Here is an 11888-nt window from a genome sequence, read left to right on the forward strand (position 1 = left end):
CTACCCGCACAAATTTCTCTCTGCAGCAAAAGAGTTTTGGCTCTGTTACATATAGTATTAGCTCCTTTTCAAAACCTCCACCCCATTCCCACTTGCTCCCATCTGACCCTACTGTGTGACATTCCTACTGCTAAAAGACACTGCACATACAACCATTCAAGTATCTCTCTTTCCTGTAGATTCAATAACGTACAGGGCAAAAATCACGAGACTGCTAAAGGAATCAAAACTTAGATCCATAACGATGAAATGTAACCTGTATGTGAATTAATAACGCTGCTGTAGAACTGTTTCAATTTGTTGAGTAAGTCTTCTTTAACATATTGTAAAGGTGTAAGAACACATTTACAGTATAAGCAACATAGCGTTCTCAACAGTACGAGTTAATTAGTTCCAGATTCCATTTTTAAAAGGGAGTTTCACAAGTAAAAAGCTATGTCTGTGTATAGAACGACTAAAGTATTTTCAAACACTAAACATCTTGGAGTCGTAATTGCAAACGGCAGACACTTTTGACAATAAAATAACTGGATTTGCGATTTTCGGAAAACTTCCTTGAAAATGCACAGAATAAATTATCACTTTCTGATTGTTGGATGCAGTTACACCGATCATAAGTAATATTTTAACTCAGATACATCTACTAGACGAAATTACAGCAGCACTTCTTATCTATATTATACTATAATTATATTATAGATAAATGGAGAGGGAGGAAGTGAAGAGGTGGAGGTTTTTATTTTAAACTCCCCCTTGATTAGTGGCGGTAGCACAGTAATTTTTGTACATATGCTTATTTTATATTTGTTTCCTGGACCTTTTGTTTATCAGATCAATGTACAGTGTAATGCGTTTGAAAAGTCAATCAGTAATTTTGTATCCGAAATATTTTCATCTCATGTTTAGGAGTAATAAATACAGGTCTTCTAGGTCATAAACTTCAGAAAGGCCTGATATTCCACCCCCTGAAATCAATGGAAGTTTTGTCATTGTGTTTAATAGAAGCATGGGATTCGACAGCCCGAGAAAGGGACTTTTACCCCTCTCTCTCTGTGGGAAGCATTGCTTATAGGATGGCTGAGACGAGACGCAGTACATGAACTTGGGAGCTAACGCTCCCTAGCCTGGCTTTGTAAAACTACCAAACGAAACCAAACCCCGCGCCTAGTGTTTCTAACAATGTATATAATGTTGCTTTTCGGGTAGGTTTGTATATTTTTCAGAGAGGATGTAAAGCCCAGGTGAGGACAGACTGGGGCCGGAGACAAAAGAAAATGATGGGAATTGAGATAGTTAGGCCTTTTCTATGCTTATGCTTATGTCCAGTACTGTACCTAAAACTCCATACGCGAATACTGCCTTTAGCTCCCTAGGCTACAAAATCTATAAGAAAAAAATCAAGACAAGCCTTTTCAGTGAACAACGGTAAAACGAACACAAAATTAATTGGTAGTAAAGCAATTCAGATTTCACTCCCTTGTAAGTGTTTACCAGAAAATGTCTAATTTAAAACCAGGTGCTAGCGACATAATCAGTAAATTGTAGCAGATTTATCTTTAATGTTCTTACATTATTTTTTTTAGTTTTGTTCATTATTAATACAACATATTTTGTGATCTCAGATTATATGCCTCCACAAACACACTGACGAGAGAGAATTCTTCAGTGTCAACAATAAAATAAATAAATAAATAAATAAAATTTTAAATGAAGGAATTTTAATGAGATAATTTGAGATTAACTTTTCAAATAACTTTCAATCATTCCTCGTGTTCAAAGGAAAAGCTCTGAGTATTTTTCTGTATTTTAAACATGTGTATAGAAATATCTATATATCAATATAATGTTTATATACTTTTCTATATACCATTCTCTATCATTACACGCACTCATATATTTTAGTGTCTTATATGTGTGTGTGTATATATATATATTTATATCGAAAGCGAGAGTTTAACAGCGAGCAAAGCATTCAGAACTAGATTGAGTGCCTGAATATATATAATATAATTACCTAGAATCAATTTCTTGAGACTCTTTATGCTTTAAGGTAGCAAAAGCCTGTATACACAATCTCTATTGTTAAGAACATACTTGTGCTTTTAAAGCTTTAAAAGAGCAGAGTATATCTGCTAAAATGAACCTTGTACCATATATTGCTCTAAAGTAGAAATGTCAAAGTAAACTCATTTACCACCCGCGCGTCCTTGACTTCAGATGTTTAAAGTTTAGTCCGAGGTATGTGCACAGTTTCGCTAAGTTTTTTAAACATATCAAAGTTAATAGAATGATTCCAATTGCATGAGCCGTACACCAGAGACCGCGGACAAATCCGTATTTTAGTCTAGTCTGAGCTCCATAGTTCTCTTTAAAGAAAAAAAAAGGGTAAAATAAAAGAAAAAAGAATCTACTTTCAAAACGGGATAGAAGGCTTCGAAGAGTCCGGAGAATCTGACTTTCTCTGGGAACTCTTGAGGACAGAGCCCTTCAATTATCATTAACTGGTAAGACATCTAGTGGGAATTTCTTGCAATTGCAGCTCAGGTTGATACATCAGCCAGCAATGATCTTTCCCAGGAATTTCGGATTCACAACTTCCATCACTGCCTTCTCCTCCTCACAAGTTTCCAGGCCATTTCTTTTCCATTCTGATGATTTAGGATTTGACTTCATTTATCCACCCTAAGAAGTGGAGTCTCTGGGAAGTCGCCGTTCTTGCCTTCTGCGGACAGAGGAAGACCAGCTTGTCGCCTGAATTTATTTTTCAACTTTCCCCCAATTGGAAGGCTCAGGTGCCAGTCGAAAGCAGCACAGCCCCCTAGAGGTGTCAAGACCGAACCATCCCCCTGGTCAAGTTCAAGCGGACAATGGCGACCCAGATTCCAGGAAAAAGCTCCATTTGCCACTCTTCCTATTGTAGCCCTCAGTTCAGCGCCGCTGTTCTAAATTCAGGAAGGAAAAGCTTCCCCAACCTCCAGATTCGTGTTTACATTTGCAAATATATGTTACTGATTTCTAATAAATGCCCGCAGCGTGTCACTGTGTTTAGCAAAGTAACACGAACATGCAGGAGCATGCAAAGAACTGAATCTACATTTGCAGCTGGAATCCGGTGGATTTTTGTGGCTAGAAGCTGTCTGCTCATTTTATGTTTCATATTTTGTCTTAACTAGTCGGCAGATGTACTTGGAAGTTTTCTGAATTACCCTTATGACACTATACCTGATCTTTGCCGTCCATATCGGACTCTTCAGATCTTTCCATTTCATGGGCACAAAAAACAGTGTTTTGGTTATGCTGGTGTTTATGGGGAGCTGAAGAAATATGACGGGTTGGCTGTGGCCCTAAGCTTTGGACCCGAGTTGATGACCATCTTGTGATCTATGGAATCTCGGGCAACAAAAATGGGACACGTGGTCGGTGGTCTGTTCATAGATACTCAGGAATTTTCCCGGCTCAAACCAGACCTGGTATGACTAGAATTGGCCGTTTTGGTTGGTGGTGTATTTGCCCAATCTCGGTGCGCAGACGGCGTGTGCTTGTTTTTTCATTCCCCATTGAACTCAGGTCACGTCCATCTCTTACTTAGCATTTGATGAGGTAACTCAGCTACAGCATATCTGCAGAAAGCCGGCTTCACCTGCCCAGGCTTTAGGAGGATGCCGAGGTGGCGGTCCAAAGGTTCTTCCCACGCATGCACTTCTGTGATCAGATATACCATTTCTCTTATCAGTGGACCTATCTTCAATCTCTTTTGCAGAACCTTGCTTCTGCTGTTCGTTTATCAGTTGGTTTGGCCCGAAGGCCGGCATGTTCAAACCTGGGTGCCAAAAGTTTAGCTCCTAAATTCATATAAGCACCCAAATAAAAACCACCTGCTTTTTAAAGATGCTGGGTATCTGCAGTCCCCAAAGATTCCAGTGGGCTTTATGGATGCTCAACACCTCGAAAATCAGATCATTTATATGTAGTGCCCGCAGACCGAATTAGGAGTCTAATTTTAGGCGCACAGTTTTGAAAAAAAATTGGGCATAATTTACTATTTTGTTCCTTGAGAAAATTTTCAGTGTTTCGGTCAAATACTGAGATCCCAGCAACAGCATTGCTTGTCTTCAAGTCCTTTAACCCAACTGTGAACATTTTCCATGCACAGAATTTTTAGAAGGTCCTTTATGACTTTTTTATAATATGATTTTTGTATATGCAAGTAAGATTTCTGCGCTGGAAATGCATCTATATACTGTACATATAACAGCAGCATTTGATGTTTCCAATCAAATTGGCACCGCAACCTTGATAATTGACTGCTTGGATCCCATCTCCTTATACGTATGGGGGTTCATCTTCGCTATGATACTCCTCCTAGTTGCATACTCCTTAGGGGCCCGATCCTGCTTCAATTTTTTTAAAATCCCCACCGGTGCACATCATGACGCCCCCCAGTTGGAATTTATTCGGTGTCCCTTTCCCAGCTAACGTGTCAAATACAATTTTTCTTTTGAATCCTTCCATAGAAGACAAAGGACCGACCAAAGATGAATTGTGTCATGATTGTTGGGTGACAGGACAGCAACATAATTTCAGTACAAATTTCTGACCTCTCCTTTAGACAAATCTAGGATAGCTGGGGGCAATATCTCTACCCCCCCCCCCGCTAAAATTAATTGGACAACGAAGTCAACTTTCCTTTATTTGCCAAATATTTACAGTTAGATCCACGTCATCCCAAAGTGATATTGACACACCAGTTTATGCCTACATCACCTCCTGCGCAGATAGTTCATTTTTAGTAAGACTTCCTGAAGACTGCCATGTTGGGAGGTCAGCTGTCGGGATGTTGATACATACTGGTCGTCAGGTCATGTGTTCCTAGTGCTTTGGGCCTGTGCTGTCTTCCCATGGCACTGTACTGTAGCCAGTTTTATTTGTTGAAATTGTTGATTTGCTTATGGCTCATATGGAGCACTCCGGTATTCAGGGAATATTATAGCCATATTACTTTAGTCCAAACAGGTTTCGTACACGACATTGGCAAAACTTTTCATGTATACTGCATGGAACAAGGTTGGGTACTGACTGCCCTGCGAACAGTATGAACGGCTAGCTTCCAACGACAATTAAATCTTACTCTTTGCTAAGGCAGACCAGCCTTTAAATTTCCCATGTGGTGTGACACGAGTCCTTATTTTAGGTTACATCAAATTACCCTTGCACCAGGCGATGACATATGTCCTGACATAACACCACATTCTACACCAGAAATTTTAAAGAAATATGGCTTTTTTCAAGTGGATGAAAGCAGGTAATTACTAGCAGGCTCCAAGTAGCTACTTCACAGTAAGAAATAAGTGGCGGATATTCAGCTGCTAACACAACCGTAGTTACATCTGCAGGAAGGGGGCCTTTAGTTATGTGCATGGTAACTGTGGAATTCTCTACCTTCAGCTATGTTGCATCTGAAGAAGTGGTTTTTTTTACCCACGAAAGCTTATGCCCAAATAAATCTGTTAGTTTTAAGGTGCCACCGGACTCCTCCTTGTTTTTGTGGATACAGACTAACACGGCTACCCCTCTGATATTTTCTATCTTCAGGTATCTGTACTAAGGAATTATTGGGTGCATTTAACTGCAGACTAATCCTTATTGGATAGACTCTTGTTATTTTGCATGGGGTATGGGTTGTTATGAAGAATTGCATGGAATGCTGGCATTAAAAAACACCTCCTTTGTCTGTCCCACTATTATGCCAAATACTACTTTGGACACTTAAACTAATAGGCCAGTCTGAATTTTTCACCTGGTATGGCTACCCTGGCTTATATCGGCAAGTCCATTTTCATCACTTGGCGACGCTCTCTGGTCTGGCATCTCTCGGGCTGCATAGAGAGATTATTGTGTTCCAAGTCAACTACTTTTGCTGGCCTAAGGCCATTTAAATTTGTGACGCATCCTTCACCCGCTGAACTCAATGGGAGTTTTGCATTCGATTTAGTGGGCGCGGGATCGGGCCTACTGTGAGTTTGCGCGCGCCTTTATGTTTAGCACTCTATACAGCGTAAGTATATTAACACAGAATGCAATCTAATGCATTGTTATTTAATTATATGATGATAACATTAAAAGGCCCCATCTGGGTGAGTCCCAAAGTGTGCAAGGACATAAGTAGACAAGGTCCCTCCCGCAAAGTGCATACAAACTAAGTTCAGACAAGTCAGGCCGTAAGAGGAAGAAACAAAATAGAAGTTGCCTTATATTATAATTTGCTTGTTAGTTCAGTGCCGACTGTTATTCAGTTTGTTGACAAACACCTAGCAGTTTCAAATGTAGAAGCTAATTCCATACACCCTCTACAAAATACAGAGTAAATAACCTCTCACAAGTACTATAAACGGTTTTATATTTATAGCAGTTTTTTTCATTTAATAGACACCAAGAGAGATATGTAATGTCTCATCTAATAAAGGAGACGTAAAAGACAATAAGCTATGGAAAAAATAAAATTTAAAAGAGATTAAAGTATTCATTCAGAAATGCATGCTATTCAACACTATGAACTTGTTTTGTTTTATATTATGTTCACAGTAAATATATATTTCAACTTTAGGACTTTTATTTAATATCTTATTATACTATGAACATAAAGACATTAATGCCTGCATTTAAATTGAACAAAGCTATGCTGCTTGGCACATAATGTATTAACTCCACGTGTAAAATACCTTATAATACATTTATTTAGGGCCTTTTCTTGCTCTATTAGTTATATACTGATCACGTATAATACAATTTAGTAAATATGTCTAGATGGTGAAATATAAAACTAATTCTAATGTATGGATTAATATCTTGGTCTAATTTAATTTTATTCTGGGAAATGGTTGATGTATAATTAATCATTTGAAGCATTCCTAACAATAAACGAGGATACTCAAAATATCTGGAAGAAGATACCAACATATTTTCTGTAACCTATTTGTCTCGATAATGACAATAAATGTGCAGATAAGGTAACAGCACTTTTGAAACCATCTCCTCTCATTATTTTTATAGGATCATGTTTACGTGCAGCGTAATATTACACCAGCAGCCCACAGATTAGAAATGTATGGTTAGTGAAACTATTTAAATTCTCATTACAGAAGTGTCTCCTTATGTAGATCCTCTTAAATTTGCTCATTAAACAGCAGACTTGAATAAAGTCTCCTTGTTGAAAAATAAATGTGTTTAATGAGTCAAAATGAAAATATCAGGAGAAAAGGACCTGTAGTAAAGAACAACTACCGTGAGGTTATAAGTAACACATTTACCGTCAACTGGATATTAAATATCCTCTTTTGGGGAGGGGAGCTCGTATTGTCAATGCCTATTTTGTACTCTGTGTGTACTTTCAAAACTCATACAATTAATAATATTAAAGCTCTGTGCCTGTTGCTATTGGATGCCAGTTCTTACTTAATACCAACACAATCTAATATCAGAAGTTTTTATTGCAACAGTGCTGGGTTTTCATTCGACCTGGCTGCTCAGGAAACTCTACATACTGGACAAAGGGGAAAGGGCGGTCCATACAGTCAACTGCAAATCGCAGAGCTTGAAAGAGTCCTTGAAGACAACCGGTTTCTGACACCTGAAGTAAGACAAAATAACCCTGTTAAACTTGGACTCACCAAGCGATAGGTAATAGATACGGGTGCGCAGAAAACCCAGTGCACCTTATTACGGTACAGGTGTATTTACAAGCAATTCTCATTGCTGAAATACAGTAGCCACTGAGGGTATTCGTAGGGATAAGCTACCACACAGAAATGTAAAGAATAACTGGTATATAGCAGTCAGCAATAATTGGCCCAGCTCTGCCCTCAGATCTGCAAACACGGCTCCCTTTGGGCCAAGTCCTGCAACCCGTGATTTCAATAGAAGCTTTGGCAGCATAATAAATTACAGATTTTAGCCCACTGATTTCAATCAGTTTTGAACCGAGTGCATTTGAGAGCACAATGGGCCCTGTGGGCCCTGCTCCAGCTACCACTGAAATAAATGTCAAAATCCCCATTGACTTAAACGGGAGAAAGATCGTAGACAATTTGGTGCTCATTTCAATCACATTAAATTCAGGAGCTATTCACTATAAATAAGTATTATCAGCTCTATATTAATAGAAATTGTGACAATACAATGCGTTGTTTATGAGAACCACAAATTAAGCATCAGCCGGACTGGGAAAAGAATTGCACACAGCACCCATGTTCACCATACCAAAGGTTAAATATAAACTCTGATTCTTTGAGGGCAGATTTACATGATGGGATTATTACTCAATCATATACTTCTCTCACCACAAAACAGAAGGGCTGTGACTCTCTTGCCAGATGCAGAGCCTTGAGTAAAATTTACAGGTTTAACGGGATTCATCGCGTTTATAGCAACATAAGACATCGACTACTGTATCAGGTAGCTTGTATCTGTAGCTTTGTGGGAGGACTTAGACAACTTTCACTCCGTTCACTTTAGTGATCCATATTTCTTTGAGGATACGGTTTAAAAATGCCGTGAGATTATCACAACCCATGTGCACTGTAATCTAGCCAGAGTTCAAGAAAGGAAAGAAAAGGAGTTCAGTTGAGCAGTACAGAAATGATAGGTAAAGTCTATTCCTCTGCTCAACATTTTGACCCCTAAAATCACCTCCGAAGAGGGAATACAAAAGTACAATAGGAGAATGCGTTCAAAGAGCTGTCTCGCCAAAATGTCCAATATTTCATGTATGATTTTTCTCTTTTCCCCCTCTAGATGCTGTATACAACCCTTTTGCCTCTAATTATCTCAATGTTTTCATAGGTGAAGATTTGATTTCAGAATTAGCTCCAAAAAGTAAAGAAACTACTTCTCCTTAGGCAGGAGGAAAGTCCACCCGGGTTACTGATCAATGCTAATAGGATGTTATGTAAATGGCACGCTATTAAAGGGATGTTATCGCGATAAAAGTTTTGTGATAAATATTTATCCTGCATTCTTAAAGTCTTTATATTCAAACTCCTCTTCTCGTTCTTTTAAAATGGAAATAAATGGCACAACGGGCCTGCAACTAGGGAAGAACTCCTTAGGAGAAAGGTTGAGGGATAAATTTAATTGTAATCAGCAACACTGTAGTATGTAATCATGTGCTAGCAATTAATACAGTACAAGCTCCCAGCAGAAGTGGAAAGTATAAGCAACTGGAGCTCAGTACACTCTGGTTTTATTTAGTTTGCCAAAATTGTGACCAGCTAGTAGATAAGATATAAAGTGATTTACACCCCCAAATGTTCGATTATGAACGCCAATGGCTATCAGAACAATTATAGAAGAGATTAGCACTTGATTAGCATATAGCTATCTACTGCTAATACTTGTTCATGGTGGAATTTTTTAACAGAAAGATGTAATTGGCCAGATAAATCTACTTTCCACTTCCACACTACACAGTCTGGCATCTTTATCGTGATTTACTTAAAAAAAAAGTTCATTGTTTTCCTTGTGGAAACGGGCTGAACAGGTTATGGAGGAATCTGTCTTAGTTTACATGGCAAGGCAAAATTAATTGAAACTGTAGGTGGGACTTTATCATTGCATACCATCAGTCCGAACTACTGCTTATGGAAAGCTTTCAAACGTATGTTTCTGTTTATCAACGTATTTTACACTACAGATTAATAAAATGTTTTCCATTACTATCAAAAGACTTCTGTTGGTGTAATCCACCAAATATAAACAAGAAATAATCCGGATCTCTCTGGAGCTACGGTGCATGAAAAAATTACAGAAAAATGAGAAAGTGAGGAACATGGCATTCACACGAACAAAAACTGCTGGGTCCCCCTAGCCTCTCTTCGAATAATATTTCCAGCATGTTTTCTAATACTCCTTCAGAGAAATCAGCGAAAGAGTATGATTCTGCTCACTTACGTTAATAAATATTAGACATGAAACCATGTCCAACATTGTGGATGAAAGAAAACTGTTCACTAGTTTTGAATGCACCTTATTTATCTGAGACGGTAGTTTTAAGCATGAATGGATTGATAGATCTATACAAATATGTAATGCATTCCGAGGGAGTTTTATCATATTCATATTGAAGAGAAATGTACCTATATTTGTTAATGCCTTAACAGTTTTTCAGGAAGTTTTATTCCCCCCCTTTGCATGTTCTTTTTACAATTCTTCTTATTTTGCAATTATCTCAGAACCCCCAGCACGCAGTGGGAGGGAGAGAGTTAAGATGTCCTGCAAATGCTGCTCGTAAAGCTGCTTAGTTACATTAGAAACACATGAATATCCTGAAATACAAAGTGTCTTTAAAACTAACTGAGCAATGTTTATCTTAATACTGAATGCGAAGAAATTATGGAAGCAGCCAGCGTTGACAGCCCTTCTCCAAATTAATGTTATGGCAGGTAAATTTCATTTGCTCATGAAAATCAAATTCGATTAAAGATCTGCTCCTACTATCATTTTACTCTTGTGTCTTCCAAGACTTCTGGTCTCTTAAAGACTGAGACAATTATTAGTTACTAACATCATCCTATACCCTCAAAGTTCTTTTAGCTTGTTTAGAAGGATTTAACTGTGACTAACCGATATTTTTGGGTTAACACCCACACGTTTTCCCTTAAGATTATTAATTAGCTCTATTAAAAGGGTGGGAAATAATATTGGATTTCCGTTTAATGCGTATAGTTTCAGATTGTTTGTGGAGCGATTCTCTGGATTTTATTATGTAATAAGAAATAAAAGTATTTGTAAGTGGCCGTACCTGCGGCACTGTTGATGTCAATGTGCTACCACACAAAGGAACTCTTCTAAGGAAGCTCTTTTCCATTCGGTTTCTAGGAATTCTGTGCCTATAAATTCCCTGTTTGCAAAACACGACCTTTAGTTGAAGGTACTGTGTGTGACTTCAAGAGAAGCTGTGAGAATTTTTTAAAAGTTACCATATTTCCATTTTAGTAGCATATTTACAGTTTATTAATAATTTTTTGGTGTAAGGCCAAAATCCTGCAGTCTTTACTCAGGCAAAACTCATTGGCTTCAGTGAAAGTCTTGCCTGTATGAGCAATATAGGATGTGGCCCTGGCTAGTGACAAGGGGCAAATTCCGCTTTAATTTACAACTGCGAGTTGGTGGCGTCAATTCCGATTTACCCCGGTGTAACCGAGAGAAGACTAGATCTTCAACGAGTATTCGGCACAGCTGAAATAGAATACTGTTGCCTATAGAGATGAGGCAATGAGTCCGTTCACTAGATGAATACAATTTCTGATCAATAAAAACTGTATGGGATTGAAAAAGTTCAGCGCATTATAAAATGCTATTAGTGACTATAGTGCTCACCCTTGTGCCCCCCGTAGAATTAATACTCATTTCAGAGGAAACTTCTTAGCAGATTTATTTCCAAAATTATAAAGCACCGTGGAGGTTCGCCATCAAATTTCAGGAGAATACTGATACTTTACCTCTTGTTAGTATATTTCTGACTTTGCCTGATGTTAAAGGGACAATAGTTAGTAGAAGCTTTTGATTAGTCCTTCCGTTGAATATATAGGTGCATTTAAATGACCATATTACGTTTCCAATGATTGTTGTAGAGGATGGTCAAATCAAATCAACTGATTAAAGTAATAATTTAATATTTTTTGGTAGAATCAGTTGATACATCCAAATACGTTGTTTTGGGACACCAAAAGGTATTCAGTTAGCGTTAGAGAATAGTTTATATATAAGCCTGGAAATAAATTCAAACATATTATTATACCCAGTGTTCATTACAAAGTCCACTATTTTCGAACACCATTTGTTCTGCTCGATATCTCACAGCCTTCAGACTGAACAGTTAGTTTTACTGTTTA

Source organism: Terrapene carolina, unplaced genomic scaffold, assembly GCF_002925995.2.
Source record: "Terrapene carolina triunguis isolate 2854851 unplaced genomic scaffold, T_m_triunguis-2.0 Scaffold84, whole genome shotgun sequence".
Classification (NCBI taxonomy): Eukaryota; Metazoa; Chordata; order Testudines; family Emydidae; genus Terrapene; species Terrapene triunguis.